This window comes from Cupressus sempervirens, unplaced genomic scaffold (assembly GCF_028749045.1).
Source record: "Cupressus sempervirens isolate cs-2001-9-10 unplaced genomic scaffold, ASM2874904v1 CseChr00s100002_03, whole genome shotgun sequence".
NCBI classification, from domain to species: Eukaryota; Viridiplantae; Streptophyta; class Pinopsida; order Cupressales; family Cupressaceae; genus Cupressus; species Cupressus sempervirens.
Window position 1 is genome coordinate 7,679,950 of NW_028322207.1, and position 19,053 is coordinate 7,699,002.

Consider the following 19,053-nt stretch of genomic DNA (forward strand, 5'->3'; position numbering starts at 1 on the left):
GGCTGATAACTTTAGACACGTTGCATGCCCAACGCGGACTATGAGCTCGAGACCTCTTCTACCCACTTTCCCACCCAGAGATCCGGTTCAACCAGTAAACGAACCGCAGATTACCGAGTTACAGGATCAGTTCAGGAGGGACTGGGAGGCTAGTGGACCGGAGTTTCAAGCGGATATTTCTCTTAGAGATTATATGGACTTGAGGATGAGACACATGCCTAAAGCAGGAGGGAGGAATCCAAACTTTGAGCTGAGGAAGAAAGTTGGAAAACTTTCTTTACCTTATTATGATGCTTCAGGGAAGATGACTGCACGAGCTTGGGTGCAGAAGGTAGATACATACTTGTAACTAAATCGTATGCCTAAGGAGGAGGCTATCAAGTATGCAGCTATGCACTTGGATGGCGTTGCACATGAATGGTGGCATCATGGCATGGTGACTTTGGGGCATAATTAGATTACATCCTATGAGGAATTCACCGAAACATTGATTGGGAGATTTGACACTAAGGATCTCAAGTTACATTTCAAGGAGCTAGCGCAGTTAAAACAGTCAAGTTCTGTGGATGCTTACATTGCCGAGTTTCAGCGCTTGTCTGTACTTGTTACTGATATCTCTCCTAGGAGATTGGTGGTGTTATTTTGTGATGGTCTTGCTTATCCATTACGAGGTTGGGTGAAGGGACATGATCCACTCACCTTAGCTGAAGCAACTAAAAAGGCACAAGATTTAGCCCCTTCGGTATACCAATAAAAAAACCATTCAACAGATTCTTCCTACCGCAAGGACAAAGACAAAAAACAGTTTAAAAAAGAGTATAGCAAACCCAAAGAAGGATCAAAAGGACTAGACAATGAAACCTTGAATGAACTTCGAAAGAAGAAGCTGTGCTTCCATTGTAGAGAGCCTTGGGACTTATCTCATAAATGTTCTCTCAAGGCTAAGGCAAATCAAATGGAGTATTTTTCAGCAGAAGAGTCAGAATCAGAAAGGGAGGATCAGCACTCCGATTCAGATGAGGGTAACACTATAGAGGAGAGCAACATTCCTGAGGATGATAGATCGTTGGCATGCTTGACAGGGGCCCAAAAGGCAATCACATTTAAGGTCAGGTGTACTATCCAGGGGCAGAAAGTGATATCTCTTATTGACACTGGGGCTACACATAACTTCATAGATGCATAGTTGGTAGCCAGGAGAGGTTTACAGACAGAGGAGCATGATGGGTTTAGAGTCATGGTGGCTAACGGTGATAAGTTATTGTGCACTCGGAAGATATCTAATCTTTGCATTAGGTTTGGAGATGGCTACGAGTTGGAGGATGAGTTCTATGTTGTGGACATGGGAGATTATGATGTCATCCTCGGCATGACATGGATGGCTTCACTAGTTGAGTTCACACTCAATCTAGCGAAATTGGAGATGAGATTCCAGCATTAGGGCAGAACTATGGTACTTAGAGGACTTTCAGATGGAGGTTGCAGAGTAGTGTCCTTGAGGAGAATGCAGAGACTTTTTCGTCATGATGACATAGAGTGGGCGGCAGAATGCTACATTATGCGAACTTCACCAGAGCCACAAGAAAAGAGTCATCCACCAGATATCCAGAAGATACTTGATAGACACGCTAAAGTATTTAGCGATATTCCTCATGGGGTTCCTCCTAACATAGGGATGGAACATGTTATTGAGCTCGAGGAGGGAGCCAAACTAGTTATGATTACTCCCTATCGTCATCCTAAGAAACACAAGGATGAGATAGAGAAGGCGATTAAGGATTTTTTGGAGATGGGGCATATCAGGCCTAGGAAGAGCCCTTTGCTTCAGCAGTAGTATTGGTAAAGAAGAAGGATGGGACAATGCGCATGTGCATCGATTACAGGGCATTGAATAAGAAAACAATTAAAAATAGGTATCCCATTCCTAGGATTGATGAGCTGCATGGGGCATGCTTCTTCACCAAAATTGATTTGTGATCCAGATACCATCAGATTAGGATAAGAGAAAACAACCTTTCGATGTGACTATGGCCACTTTGAGTTCATGGTTATGCCATTTGGTCTAACCAATGCACCTGCTACATTTCAAAGTTGTATGAACCAGGTATTTAGGAAGCAGCTGAGGAGATTTGTCTTGATCTTCTTTGATGACATCTTGGTCTTCAGTAAGACCTGGGAGGAGCACTTACATCATTTGGAGGAGGTGTTATCTATTCTGGAGAGAGAGTCATTGTATGCCAAGGAATCTAAATGTGAGTTTGGCATGACTGAGCTCCTTTACCTTGGGCATATCATTAGTGAAGATGGCGTTCGGGTTGATCCTGAAAAGATTAGAGCTATTGTAGAGTGGCCTACTCCCACAAACCTTACATAGCTTAAGGGATTCTTTGGTTTATGTGGTTTTTATAGGAGGTTTGTTAAGGGATTCTCACAGATTGCTACACCCTTGACAAATCTTACCAGGAAAGGAGCCTTCATGTGGACAGGGGCAACACAGAGGTGTTTTGAGCATTTCAAGTAGGTAATGTCTTCATGTCTAGTTCTAGCTCTACCGAATTTCACGAAGCCTTTTGAGCTTCATTGTGATGCATCAGGTGATGGGATTGATGCAGGAGAAGCATCCCATTGCATTCGAGAGTAGGAAGCTCCAAGGAGTTGAGAAAAGTTATTCTATCTATGACCGGGAGATGTTGGCCATAATGTATGCATTGGCCAAATTTTGATCATATTTGGTAGGTGGACATTTTGTGATCAAGACTGATCACAACAGTATTAAATACTTCATGAGCCAGCGTGATCTTAATGACCGGCAACAAAAATGGGTGACTAAATTGCAGGCTTATGACTTTGACATAGAGTTTGTCAAAGGTAAGAAAAATGTGGTGGTTGATGCCTTATCTCGGAGACCTCACTTATGTGCTCTGGCAGAGATTTTAGGAGATTGGAGAGATTGGATTATAACAGAGTATGTCAGAGATGCTTGGGCTTCTGGATTGATTTCAGGTACCACACAGGATGATCGCTATGAGGTGATAGATGGATTGATCAGAGTTCAGGACAGGGTTTATTTGATTCCATCATCACATTTGAGAGAGGTGATACTGAAGGCATTTCATGATGCACCCACAGCTGGACATCCGGGGGTCTTCAAGACCTACAGGCAGATCCGAGAGTAGTTTTCATGGAAAGGGCTCAAGGATGATGTTCAGAGGTATGTCAAGGAGTGTGTGGTTTGTCAACAGAATAAGGGAGAGTACACATTTCCTGCAGGTTTATTATAGCCCTTGCCCATTCCTGATAGGAAATGGAAAAGTATTTTGATGGACTTCATCACTGGTTTACCACGAGTGCAGGGAAGGGATTGCATCTATGTGGTGGTGGACCGCTTGACGAAGTTTGCTCACTTCTTTGCTATTCCGTCCACTTACACAGCAGCATAGGTGGCAGATCTTTTCTTTAGAGAGATATTCAGGTTACATGGGCTGCCCATATTCATTGTCAGCAACCAGGATAGTAAGTTTATGAGTGTTTTTTGGCAAGAGTTGTTTAGGTTGTGTGGTACAGATCTTACACCTAGCACTAGTTATCATCTGCAAACAGATGGGCAAACAGAGATTGTGAATAAATAGGCAGAAGGATATTTGAGGAACTATGTAACTACACAACAAAAGGCTTGGATTAGATGGTTGCATATGGGAGAGTATTGTTATAACACCACTTATCATATGTCCATCAAGATGACTCCTTTTATGGCACTCTATGGTTATGAAGCACCTAGCTTCATGGATTTAGTTTTGGGGGACAGTAGAGTGCCCAAAGCCAAAAATTTATTGCATAATAGTCAGGACATCCTAAAAGTGCTCAAAGAGAATATACAACAGGCCCAGAATCAATATAAATTGTATGCTGATCAACACCGAATAGAGCGTAGCTTCGAGGTAGGGGATATGGTTTACTTGAGGCTACAACCATATAGACAGTCATCGCTCAAGAAGAGCAGAGCTGAAAAGTTGAAACCTAGATTTTATGGTCCCTACAGGGTGATTCGCAAAGTGGACAAAGTCGCCTATGAGCTTGAGCTTCCAGAGGGCAATCGAGTGCACAATGTGTTTCATGTGTCTAGGCTTAAGAAAGCCATTGGTCAGAGTGTAGTGCCTTCTGCAAATTTACCCCCTTTGGATGAGGAGGGGAAGCTTGTGTTAGTACCCAAGGCTATTCTGGACACCAGAGAGAGGAAGCTTAGAAACAGGATAGTGAAGGAGTATTTGGTCAGATGGAAAGACCTGCCGGAGGAAGATTCTACATGGGAGAGTGAGCAGGTTATTCAGCAGGCTGGACTGAGATTGCTTGAGGACAAGCAATTTCAAGGGGGGTGGACTGTAATGTCCCCATTTTAGCAGTTGACCAAGTGTGTGTGCGTTAGCCTTGTTCTACATGGTCCCGAGGGCTAACAAAGGGTTTAATGGGATCCTGGAGTGTTTTGGCCTAGTCATTTCCAGTTTGGGCCAAAACGAAGTTGATTTACTCAGTTTCAGGCATACTTACTATTTTTAGTAAATTGGCAGGACACAGTGCAGGTCAATTTTGGTGATTGGATTCGATACTCCTCGGTGAGAGCTTTTCGATGAGCTATCACTCGCATTATTCAGAGTCCAATTGCTAATACATTTTAATGCCTGAAGTTTTATTAAAGTAACGTCTAATTTAATTGTAAAATATTAAAGTGTTACTTTAATATTTATTTTATGGTGATGTGTACCCAAGGGAGACATAAGGGGTATTTTAATATATGTTTTATATATTACACATCTTTTATCCCACATTGCCCATATGAGTTGAGCAGACCCTTGAAAATAGAATAAAAGGAAGCATTTGTGGCTTCATTAGGCAGGTTGAATATGAGAAGAAATTGGTGTGTGAGTTGCAGCTCTGTTCTTGGCATTTGAGGACGTTTATCCTCTCTTGTAACATTCTAGACGCCATTCCCTTGGGGTTTGGCCTTTGGAATTCTTTATTATCGGCTTCATTATCAGGCAGTTTAGTTGCATTTTCGGCTACAGGCAGATTTGGTATTTTGCTCATATCTTCTTCACTACTTGTCTGACGCTTATGCTGCTTGGAGGGAATGGTATTATGAAGGTAGTGGACTGATTGAAGGACAAAGTATTGTAGTAGCAAGTTCGTAAGCATGGGCTGGAGTATTATGTCAATACTGCTGAAGTAATTAGTGAGTTGATAAATCTGCCATGTATTTGGTTTTATGAATTCTGAAAATAACATTTTATTAGCAACAGTTCATTTCCACTTTGCATATCATTGTAGTTTCTTTCTTGTTTATGTTGTATGATACCAATTCCATGCACGAAACACAACAAACAATAAACGTTTGATTTCTGGAGTTATAAGGGGTTTAAAACATTAAACGGAGAAATAAGAAGTTGAATGCAAACTGTTTGACATAATTCCTTTCAGCAATTTGGTTTAGTTTTTTGGGACATCCAGGGGTGTCCATTACAATGTGGACCTATCATGGATCCTATACCTAAGCTCATAGAAACTAATTCCATCATTTACAGGGGTTATGTTAGCCCCAACTAATAATACAATTGGTAATGCTATGAATGTATGCAAAATATTCATATAAGTTTTTATGTTGTTATTGATGTCAAAGTCTTAGTTGACTAGACATTATGCCAACTCAATAGAGTGTTATATCATTATGATTGATGAAGAGGATTGGAAGAAATTATGTTGCAGAGAGAGTTGATAAGTATGGTATACAATGAGAACTAGAAGGCATTGGATAGTGATAATGTAAAGTTAGTTTTATTATTGTTATGTATTGAGTTATACAAGCTCAATCGAGTGATGAGGTTAATGAAGGAAGATGTTATTCGCCAAGTGACTACAATGTTCACTGAGCAAATGAAAAAGTAAGAGGGAAATTCAATATTGCTCGAGCAAGTTTAGTATTAATTAGGTACTATTTTACCCAAGTGAAATGTTATGTTCATCAAGTAACAGCTGGAAGAACAAGTTCATAATAATGGAATCTAAGGCTAACTTTTGATGGAAATTTAGAATATTCGAGATGGTCATAGACACGGGTCAAATTTTGTTGCAAGATCAACAACTCAAAAAATTTAATAAGGATTTGATGATAAAGATTAAAGAAAGATAAGGATGACCAAGAAGTTCTATGAAAATTTCTACGATCTATGTGGTTAAGTACATTGAATATAGGATTGATGATTGTGATTAAGCGACAATAGATGGAAGAATCTAGAAGCACTTGAACAACTATTTAAGGAGGAGACAAAGACAATTTTTGTTGTTGGTCAAATGATAGTTGAATGCTAATAAGGTTATTGTGAATGAGAATTATTGAAGAAGGTGAAAGAAGATAGTTGAACTTGGTGAACCAAGAAGAGTTGAGAAAGGAGAAAGATAAGTTGTGAGTCAACCAGTCAAGTAGAAGATCAGAAGATAAAGATCAAACAAAGACAAGAATAGTTTGGAGATCTGAACAAGAAAGGTAGCATTATACATAAATAGATCATTTTTATGTGGTTACTTTCTAATGATTGTAGCAGAAAAATCTTGTAGACCGACTGAACCTAAGAAGTACGCAAAAATCTTATATGGTAACATCAATTAGTTGTTTTTGTAAGTCCTTTAAAGAAGACCACTCTTTAGACAAGATCAAGGACTGTTAAGTTCTAGATGATCTTTTGGTTAAATCCTCTAACAAGGTCAAGTTAACAATGTATTGTAACCTTTAACAAGGTTGGCTCCTAACATAGCTCACTTTAGAAGAGTGAAAAAAATTGCGTTGTTGGTCCCAGGTGGTTTTTCCCTTCACAAGGTTTCCACGTTAAAATATTGGTGTCAAAATTTGTGGATGTTGTTATATTGCAAGTTGTTTTATGTGTTATTTTTATTTTACCTGCAACTTGGTAATGACTAAGTTTATGGTTAGTAATAACAAAGTTTTATTACTATCAGTTAATTAACCTAGAACAAAGAATAAGTAGTTTTGAGCAAAGTAAATGAGTGGGTTAGTTGTGATATTGAATGTATACACCAAGTGAAAGTTTATGATGTTTATGAATGTTTTGGTACTAAATTTGTTTGAAGGGATCATGGATAACTTATTCACACCTCCTCTCAGTTATCTAAGAAGTTATCCTTTTCTTTATTCGAGATGTGCTTGTTTCCTCCTAGCTTTAGTAATGTGCAAATTTGGCTTTGATAAGGTTTTGTTTGGAAACATGAATTTCCACACACTTGGAAAACTCTTCTTGGATCACATGCAAACCCATATATATCCCTACAGACATTTATTTGTTAGATTGTAAGGTTGTTGAATTCTCCTTTGGGGTAAGACCTATATTTTGTAATAATTTGCTTGACAGGTTGTCTTGTGGTCTTGTTGGCTATATAATTAGATATCTAGGATTAGGAAAAGTACAATGAAGTTGGATAGAAGGAAAATAATAACTTTTGACTATGTAAGCTTGAGTTCTTAAGCTCACAGATTGTATTTTGAATGTATATGGTTGCAACTAGGTAGGCCTTATGCCTGACATGTTGAATGAAGACTGTCTCATCATTTCTACATTAATATCTCTATAATTTCTCGTGGTTTCTCTTATAGTGGTTGGCTTCTGTGTGTAACTCTAGTGAGGGTATCTTGGGAGTGGATTCTCTTCTCTCCTACCTTGTGTAAGTACTAGATCATAGTTGTGAACCAATTATATAGGAAAATATATTTGTGTGTATTATCTATGAATATTTCATTGATTGCAGATAATATTTCAATCAAATAAAATGTGATTAATATCACATGGTAAACAATCACCAATTCATATATTATTTTAGTTAAGGATGTTGTCTTAACCAATCCTGATTGTGATCATGCTTCATCCTTGCAATGAATTGTTACATTTTTGGAGACATACCTTGAATGGACATGTCTCCAACTTGTGGAGACATGTCCATTCAAGGACGTATCTATTGGAAATAATATATATAATCAAGAATCAATTTTCCTAAGATACACCATAATTCATTAATGTTATTTAAAGCATATTGAGAATAATTAGGGTCATATCAAACTTATAATATTTAGTATTTGTGAACACTATGTTACCTAGGGTCCTGAAACCCTAAGTATTGCCCCTTCCAAAATTTAAAATTAAAATACTTTCAAGGTAAAAGCATTATTAATTATTTTGTGTTATATTTAATTATTTAAATAATTAAATATTACTACATGCAAAATGATTAATGTCAAACTATTTTAAGGTAATATGAATTTTCACATAATTAATTATAGAAATAATTAATTATTACAATTGTAATGTAACATGAAAGTAAAAATGGTAAATTAGATGAGTTGGTTGGGGTAGGGTAAATTGGAAAGAAAATTTAAAATGATTAATGCTTTAAGGAATTAATTATTTTTGTAATAGGAGGTATTTGTGGAAAAGTTGTACTGGATTGGAAAAGGGATTTTAAGGAAAGGGAGTTAGGGTAGTTGAAAAATGACTCGGGTAGGATTTCTTTAAAAGCAGAAATTCTTTCTGTAAAAGGGTTAGCTCTCTGCAAAACCAAAAATACTTTTGGATTTGATATCTACAATTTGAAAAGAAAACTTTGAAGCAAAATTTTGGTTGTAATAAGGAAATATAAGATTCTACAATTTTATGTTTTAAATCTTTTCTAGAATAGATAATATTGTTTGTTCTATAAATGATTTCTGTCCTTGAGGAGATTGATTGTTTGTGAAAAGATTTACATTGTCTTATTGCAATTTGAAGTCTTGCTATTGAAGTTGAGAGAATTCGAATTGATAAGTGATAGAAGTGGATTTTAAATCATTTTCACCTATATTGATTAATCATGTGGATGATCTTGGTTATAAAATTTAAGCGGTTTTTCAATCTACATGTTCAATTCATTTCTATGAATTGATTATTTATGCTTTTTCAGTATTTTCTTTAAAATACTTGTTGGGAAGATTTTCCCACAGAGGAGGAATTAATTAGTATCTTTTCAAACCGGTTGTTGCACCTTACAGTATTGTGAAATAATTCTAAGCAGAGAAATTTCTTACACATTCAAGGAATTTCAATCTGTTAGTTTATCAAGGGTTCTTCTCCAAGCTTTAAATCTAAAATGGAAAAACTGTTTACTAACAGTTTTTGGTGACTCTACTGGGGAAATCAGAGTGCCTTGTGCAGTTGATTTCTAAAATTTTGAGGTACCTCCCCAAGGATGGAGGTTGGTGGCTCTATTGAAGATGAATACTATAAGGTATTTCAAAGATATCCAAAAATCTTGAAGGATTGGATTCTTGCAAGAAATGAAGATGATGTCAATATGTTCATTTTTATTCCTCTATTTAGAGAAAATCCAATCCAAGATATTATAGAGGATGTGGCAAAGTGAGTAGCATTTTAAAAATCTTTTTATGGTGCTATTCTCATCCAAAGAAGATCTCTTGTGAAAGAGCCAAAAAAAGTACAAGAGGTGTGTGAAGAAAAAGAAATTGGTGAAGTGATGCATGAACAAGAAAACACTCTTGAAGATGACTCAGGGGATAATCAAGAGGAAGAAAAAGATTCACATATTTTTTAGCCTCCTGCAAATCTTTTCCACTATCTTCCTTTGGAGGAATCAATGTAGCAATTTGCAGTGGAAACACAACATGAGCAATCAAAAGTTCAAGAAATTCAAGGTATGGAAACCTTTATTGGCATTACATCTACCTTAGTGAAAGATGCTGATTTGAAAAATGTAGAAGGAGATTATATTTCTTTATTTATTTTTCCTCCCATGCATATATCTCTCATAGATGAGATGAGCTTTAATTTGGCCATGTTACTTTCCCTTCAACCAAATATGCATTCATCTTTTCAAAAATTGATTCGAAAAGGCTCATACTTTCTCTAGCCTGTAAATGGTCACAATTAGTTTTTAGGGTTTTCCCCTCCCAATTGTAAATAACTGCCCTTTTTTGCAATTTTGGATTGAATTTGTGTCGTCTTTTATTTTGTTGTTGTTTCCTTTCAATAAATTTGCATCATTTTGAATCTTTCATTTTCCTTGAGTCAATCCTTATCTAGGAATACAGGCCCTTACGAATGGATTGGTGACACCTTATGCCCATCTAGTTTCAGTTTGAAAGTTTCTAGTTTCAAATTAATTTAAAACAAAATCCATTTGTGTTTCCTAAAGCCATGAACATTTTCCACAATCTCATTTTGAATAGTTAAGACTTTCATAGAAGTTTGTGGTGGTCCATCTAAATCATGGAGTTACAATTACACTTGTGATTGGTAATTGTATGGATCCTTCATTCACATTAATATTTGTGGAACCTTCTGAAATATTTAGTCTTTTTCCCTTATAATGTAGAATTTGATGAAAGTCAACTTTATAGCTCGCCAAGATCACTTGCATGTAAATAACCTGTTGAAGGGAAACCAAAGAAGGAAGGGTGGAGCTTGGAGAAACTAAACAAACTGAGAGAGAAAATATTGCAACCAAAGAAAAATGTATTGCTATAAAATATGCCTTAAAAATGAGTTGAGAAATACAATGAGAGAGCTCAAATATAAAGGCCTCAAGGAGACTTCTAGAATAAGCTAGAAGATGCTAGGAGATAAGAATGACAACTAAGCATACGTCCATAAAAGGTGGGATATACTCGATCAAAGTGAGAGGATAAGTATGACTTAGATAGGAACAAACTCCTGTGTTGTCAACAACTCCTAGACTACAACTAATAAATAAATGCATTAACCTAAGTAAACTTAATTAAAAGTGTAAATAATAATGATTTACTCTAACACCCCCCCTTAAGTGCAACTGAGGGGAATGCACTTAAACTCACAACAGCTAAAATGAAATGCAGAATGGATTCTGACAACGAGGCCATGTTAGGTGCCCATGTACAATGCAAAGAAATGCAACCTCTGAAAATGGGGAAAGAGATAAAACCTCATGGGATAAACCCTCCCCCAAAAAGAGGTAAGAAAACCTAGTGAAGGACTGAAGAAGCCTCCAACTAGTGGAATGTCTCAGAAAATAGGAACAAAAAGAAGATCATGAAGAGCATCACTGAAGCATGAAGAAGCTGCAAACTCTATCAGAAAGAAATTGTTGATCTAAAGATCCTCCACAAAAAATAGAAGGCACAAACCAAGTGTGTCTATATGGTAGATGATCCATCTCACCAAAATGCATAGGTAGTTAGCCACTACAATCGCCTAGTATATAGGATCAAATATTGAATACATAGCTCACACTATCAAACCATTGAACCAAGGAAGAATTAGAACAATAGAATAACCCCCCCTTAATGCAGATGAGGTGAGATGAAAGGTAATTGAGAAAGTGGGTCATAATCCTCTACAAAAAGAACCAAGAATGATGAGAGAGTTGAAGAGGTACAAACACCTATAAAGACACGGTCACCGACTTTGCATGGGGCTAATGTCATGGAAGGGACACTCACTTGACAAAGGAAGAGGGCAAAAAAATGGTAACAACTATCCCCCATGGTGCTTTATAAAATAGTGCGAGTACAACTATCTCAAAACAACGTTCCTAAACCTGAAATGCAAGAGTGGCACTTTATCTCAGTGCGTTTGCATAAAGATGCTTACAAATGATATCAACAATGATAAAAAAGGGAAAAAAACTCATATAAAAGTTAGTACAACCCAAAAAAAAAGATCCCATGCCATGAAAATGATCCTCGAACCTAGAACACCCAAGATATCCACCATAGAGCAAAATGCCAAAAACATGATAGAAAGAGCATGGAGTAGAATCTAAAGGAAATGATAGTATTTCTGAAAAGATGACAGAACCAACTTTCCAAAAATATAACATTTTCAAAAAATGAAGATGGGATGCACAAGAAAAGCACTATAAAAACAAGCCACAAAATTGCATCAAAACCTAAAAATACTACACCAATGTCTCTGTCTTAGAACTAGCTTTCAAGCACTTCTTTCGGATTGAAAAAATACCTATGCATGCTCAAGTTATGGTAAAAAAACCATGAGTAGGTCAAAAAGGGACTTGGAGTGATGGTAGGAAGGTGCTGATTATGCAGTGATGATGTCATGCTGATGTCAGCAAATCACTCGATTAAAGTTGATGGCCATGGGGCCGTCACAATAAAAAAGAGCCATGTGGCAGTTGTTGACATGTTGCAAGTGATGTGGCAGGGGCCACGTGGCACCCATGGACTTTGCCAAATGTCACTCAAATGCAAGTAGAGGTATAGGGGCGATAGCCGTGCTACGGTGTCGCCATTTTCGGTTGTGGTGGCTCTTGGGCTACATGGGGGTGGTGCAGTGTTAGAGTGCTGGTGGCCACTGGGCGGTGGCACCAAAATCAATTTTTTTAATTTTTTCATACGAAAATTGTCTGTATAGGTTAGTATAGCCTCCCAGACAATTTTTTTTTGCCTCCTGGATCAACTTTGTCCAAAATGGACAAATTTTATATGAATCCTAACTATAACAAGCCTTCTTAGTTCAATGGTAGCATCCATTTAGGCCCAAAGTGCTCCAAAAAATTGCTCCTCCCCCTAATTGAAGAAAAATGCACAAATAAACTAATGTTTGTGTCTCTGAATCGTGGCTTCAAAAAACCTTCAACGAGGAAGCAACAGGGAGGCTTTGATACCATGTAGAAGTTGATGAAAGCCAACTTCACAACTTGCCAAGATCACCTGCATGCAAATAACCTATTGAAGGGAAACCAAAGAAGGAAAAGTGGAGCTTGGAGAAGCTAAATAGATTGTGAGAGAAAATATTGCAACCAAAGAAAAATATATTGCTATACAATATGCCTTGAAAATGAGTTGAGAAATACAATGAGAGAGCTCAAATATAAAGGCCTCAAGGAGACTTCTAGAATAAGCTAGAAGATGCTAGGAGATAAGAATGACAACTAAGCATACATCCACAAAAGGTGGGATATTCTCGATTAAAGTGAGAGGATAAGTATGACTTAGATAGGAACAAACTCTCGTGTTGTCAAAAACTCCTAGACTACAACTAATAAATAAATGCATTAACCTAAGTAAACTTAAGTAAAAGTGTAAATAATAATTAATTACTCTAACACCCCCCTTAAGTGCAACTTAGGGGAATGCACTTAAGCTTACAACAACTAAGATGAAATGCAGAATGGGTTTTGACAATGAGGCCATGTTAGGTACCCATGTACAATGCAAAGAAATGCAACCTTTGAAAATGGAGAAAGAGAGAAAACCTCATGGGAAAAACCCTCCTACAAAAAGAGGTAAGAAAACCTAGTGAAGGATTGAAGAAGCCTCCAGCTAGTGGAATGTCCCAGCAAATAGGAACAAAGAGAAGATCATAAAGAGCATCACTAAAGCATGAAAAAGCTACAAAATCTATCAAAAAGAAATTGCTGATCTAAAGATCCTCCACAGAAAATAGAAGGCACAAACTGAGAGTGTCTATATGGTAGATGATGCATCTCACCGAAATGCATAGGTAGCCAGCCACTGCAATCACCTAGTATATAGGATCAAATACTAAATACATAGCTCACACTATCGAACCATCAAACCAAGGAAGCATTAAAACAATAGAATAACCCCCTTTAATACAGATGGGGTGAGATGATAGGCAACTGAGAAAGTGGGCCATAATCCTTTGCAGAAAGAACTAAGAATGACGAGAGAGTTGAAGAGGTACAAACACCTATAAAGACACGGTCACCGACTCTGCATGGGGCTAATGTCATGGAAGGGACACTCACTTGACAAAGGAAGAGGGCACAAAAATGGCAACAACTATCCCCATAGGGTGCTTTATAAAATAGTGCAAGTACAACTATCTCAAAACAATGTTCCTAAACCTAAAATGCGAGAGTGGCACTTTATCTTAGTGCGTTTGCATAGAGATGCTTACAAATGATATCAACAATGATCAGAAAGGGAAAAAAGCTGATACAAAAGTTAGTACAACCCAAAACAAAAGATCCCATGCCATGAAAATAATCCACGGACCTGGAACACCCAAGATACCCACCATAAAGAAAAAATACCAAAAACATGATAGAAAGAGCATGGGGTAGAATCTGAAGGAAATGACAACATTTCTATTAAGATGACAGAACCAACTTTCCAAAAATATAACATTTTCAAAAAATGAAGATGGGATGCACAAGAAAAGCTTATCAAAGTGAAAAATAGAACTTTGAACTTTGACTATAAAAATGAGCCACAAAACTGCATCAAAACCTAAAAATACCTACACCAATGTCTCTGTCTTAGAACTAGTTTTTAGGTGCTTCTTTCAGATCGGACATATACTTCTGTATGCTTAAGTTATGGCCAAAAAATTGTGAGTAGGCCAAAAAGGGACATGGAGTGTTGGTAGGAAGGTGTTGATGATGTAGTGATGACATCATGCTGATGTCAGCAAATCACTCAATTAAAATTGATGGCTACGGGGCTATCACAACAAAAAAGAGCCATGTGGCATGCCACATGGCATCCACGTGGTGGTTGCTAATGTGTCGCAGGTGATGTGGTAGGGGCCACATAGCAAGGGCCAACGTGGCACCCGCAGACTGTGCCAAATATTGCTTAGCTATTGGCAGAGGTGTAGGAGCTACAAGGGCAGCAATGGAGGAAGCACCATTGATGGCAGTGGCCACAAGGGTGGTAGAAGCCAACGGTGCCACGGGCCATGGTGGCTGGTGGGAGGCCCGCCGACGGCAACCAGGTTGTGGTGTCGCCATGGTGGTTCTGTGGTGGTGCGATTGACTATGACAACTCCTAGGCTATGTACTAGCTATGTGGGGGTGGTGCAGTGGCAGAGTGCTGGTGGCCATTGGGCAGCGACACCAAAATCAAATTTTAAATTTTTTTCATACGAAATCATCTGTACAGGTCCGCACGGCCTCCTAGACAATTTTTTTTTACCTCCCATATCAACTTTCTCCAAAATGGATAAATTTTATATGGATCCTAACTATAACGGGCCTTCTGTACTCAACGGTAGCATTTGTTTAGACCCAAAGTGCTCCAAAAAATCACTCTTCCCTCCAATTGAAGAAAAATGCACAAACAAACTAGTGTTTGTCTCTCCGAATCGTGGCTTCAAAAAACCTTCAATGAGGAAGCAACAGAGAGGCTTTGATACCATGTAGAAGTTGATGAAAGCCAACTTCACAGCTCGCCAAGATCACCTGCATGCAAATAACCTATTGAAGGGAAACCAAAGAAGGAAGGGTGGAGCTTGGAGAAATTAAACAAACTGAGAGAGAAAATATTGCAACCAAAGGAAAATGTATTGCTATACAATATGCCTTGAAAATGAGTTGAGAAATACAATGAGAGAGCCCAAATATAAAGGCCTCAAGGAGACTTCTAGAACAAGCTAGAAGATGCTTGGAGATAAGAATGACAACTAAGCATACGTCCACCATCAAAGTGAGAGGATAAGTATGACTTAGATAGGAACAAACTCCCGTGTTGTCAACTCCTAGACTACAACTAATAAATAAATGCATTAACCTAAGTAAACTTAAGTAAAAGTGTAAATAATAATTAAGCCAACTTCATAGTGTGCCAAGATCACTTGCATGCAAATAGCTTGCTGAGGAGAAACTGAAGAAGGAAGAAACAAGAGCTTGGAGCAATTCAACAAAGTAAGAAAAGATATTTCACAATAAGAAAATGAAATTTGCTATGTGAAAAATGATATGAATTTGCAATGAGAGAGACCAAATATAAGGGCCTCAAGGAAGCTTGTAGAACAAGCTGGAAAGTGTTAGAAGATAAGGTTGACAATGAAGCATACGTCCATAAAAGGTGGAATATCCTCGATCAAAGTGAGAGGATAAGTATGATTTAGATAGGAACAAATTCTCGTGTTGTCAACAACTCCTAGACTACAACTAATAAATAAATGCATTAACCTAAGTAAACTTAAGTAAAAGCTTAAATAATAATTATTTACTCTAAGATAAAAGACTAATCTACAATGACAAATATTTGGTGATAAACTATAGTTTGAAATCACTGTTTGAAAGAGGGGAGTCTCTTGAGTTGATGAACACTTGCAATCCTTTTGTATTGGAATATGGGTCAAATTTTACCTATTGTTGGTTATAGTCACCTTTTTGTTTGAGGTAAATAGCATCAAATCAAAGGAAGACACTTGGACTTGAAACTAGTGCAACACATATGAAATAGTTCAAAAATGGTTTTACGTTGGTTAGTTGTTCATAGGAAAAAGAATCTGTTTTACTGGGCAACATGTGTACCTTGTCTATCGAGTGTTCATAACTTTGGGCAGAGAGAATTCTCAATGAAATAGGCTAACCAATATTCAATGTCGATGACATATGAAAAAACATAAAAATGTGATAACCCTAACTAGGGTTGAGATGTATTGGTTGGAAGATAAGAGAGGCTAGTTGGAAATAACCATTTTCCATTATAATCACCTTGTATTCATCAATTTGGCTAATCAACTAACAAATCATGGCATGTCTAAAATATCAAAAGATAGAGTAAAAGAAGTGATTAACAAAAATGGGAGACAATGTTTCTAATATCTATATGTTGGTGAGTAGAAATATTAATATATGCTGCCATCATCTAGTTTGAAACAAGAATATGTCATTTAACATGGAAGGATTTATGTTTATACCCTCTTGTTCTTCCTTGTTGGTTCAAGGTGATTAAATGTTGCTATTGACTTCTGATACTTCTACTTGTTTGGTGAAATTGGGAGAATTACATAGAAATATATTGGTAGACATGCCCGCAAAATATGGATGATGAATTGAGAAGCTGCTTGCAATTTACTAGCTTCTACCTTTGATGGTGATGGAGAGCTTTTTGTGGGTTTTTGAGTAGCTTTGGGAGAAAGATTTGATTTACCAAGGGTTCAAGGTTATGCCATACAACATAGGCTACAAGACCCCTCTATCAAATTTTGAAGCTAGACTAAATTACAAGGATGTGTTAGATCTAGAAGTGATAGTTTCTTTCCTGCGAAAAGATGACATGGATGACGGGGCTCTTTTGGCATGGACTGCTACACCATGGACTCTTCCTAGTAATCTTGCACTATGTGTTAATGCAAATTTTTACTATGCAAAGGTCAAAAGCAAGACAATAGGGGCAACATACATCCTTGCGGTGTCTCACTTATCTCAGTTGCTAGTAAAGAAGGTAAAAACAAATGTTTCTAATGGCCCTATTTCAAAACCAAAAGATTCAAGATTAAAAGCAAAAGGCAACCCAAAAGGTAATTAGGAGGTAAAAACACAAGGACTTGCATTGGATACTAATTCATATGAATTGTTGGAAACATTTAAAGGCTCTGTTTTGGTTGGTAAAAGGTACCAGCTAGTGTTTGACTTCTTCTTAGAGCTATCAGATGTTGCCTTCAGAGTTGTTATTGATAACTATGTAATAGATGATAGTGGCATTGGGGTAGTGCATTGTGCTCCTTCATTTGGAGGAGATGATTATCATGTCTGTTTAGATGCGAGTATTATTAAGAAAGGTGGGGATCTTATAGTCCCAGTGGACACAGATGGGCACTTTACAGAAAAGATTGTTGATTTCAAAGGCCGATATGTAAAAGATGCTGACAAGGATATTATAGCTAGTTTGAAGGCTAAGGGAAGATTGGTTAGTTGAGGCAATATAATGCATTCCTATCCCTTCTGTTGGAGATCAGGAACACCTTTGCTTTATAGGGCTGTACCAAGCTGGTTTGTTGTAGTGGAGAAGATTAAAGACAAACTTTTGGAGAACAACAGAGAGACATATTAGGTTCCTAACTATGTGAAGGAAAAGCACTTTCACAATTGGTTGGAGAATGCCAGGGATTATGATGATGGATAGGAAAGAATAATCATAGGTTCAATTGAAAATTTGGAAAAGCTTTCAGGTGTCAAGGTGACTAATATTCACTGGCATAAAATAGATCACATCACAATTCCATTTGGTAGAGGTCCTAATTTTGGTGTCCTCCAGCGCGTTGATGATATTTTTGATTGCTGGTTCAAGAGTGGATCAATGCCTTACGCTTATATTCACTATCCTTTTGAGGACAAGGAGTTTTTTTTAGAGCAACTTTCCAGGGCATTTCATTGCAGAAGGCCTTGATTAGATTCATGGATGGTGTGACTTTTTCCAACAGATAGAAGCTCTCTAATCCACAAAGAGTTTTGTGAAGGTGCTCATAACTTTGAGCATGTTAATAATCAGAAAGAATTCTCAATGATGGAGGCTCGATGAGATTCAATGTCGATGATAGATAAATCAGGAGTGTACACACCATTCCATCTTCCACAACTATGGTTGTTCGTGGGTGGACACTCAAAAAATGTGGAGCTACCAGATTTCAAATGGTTTTTAGTATATAACTGATGCGAAAAAGCATTATGCATATTGAACAGTTTAGGTCAGTTACCAGCCATATGCATGAGATCTCTTGTGAGAATCTAATGATTGGTTTGTGTAAGAAGAAACCAAATGTTCAAGGAGAACCAAGATCTTCAGTATCTAATGCAAAAATATATGAAGGAATTCATGCCCAAAGAAAAACGAAGGTGAAATTATAAAAAAAGAAGAAGGTACCTTTGGTATGGGAGAAGGCATTGACATATGCATATTCTCATCAGTCATCAAATTATACAACCAAACCTACTCATTTTATTATTGAAGAGCCTTGACTAAAGCATAGGTGAGGTTGGCAATGATGGTTCAAGCCATTCACAAGAGGAAGATCTTAGATTCGTATCTTGTTTTCAAAGGTCAACTTTCCCTAGCACCCCTAATTAATCATGAAGTGTCACAATAAAATGTGTTAACCCTAATTAGGGTTGAGATGTGATGGCTGGAAGATAAGACAAGTCACCTAGAAATAATATTTGCTACTCTAGTCATCTCATGTTCATCAATTCTGCCCATTAGCAAACAAATTGAAGCACATCTTCTGTTGAAGTGCACAGGATTGTGCACAT

At 37.4% G+C, this 19,053-nt stretch overlaps 1 pseudogene; it reads left to right on the top strand.

Moving 5' to 3' along the window:
- Positions 1-16,900: 16,900 nt before the first annotated feature.
- LOC149527846 (isoleucine--tRNA ligase, cytoplasmic pseudogene) lies at positions 16,901-18,197 on the top strand (annotated as a pseudogene).
- Positions 18,198-19,053: the final 856 nt, after the last annotated feature.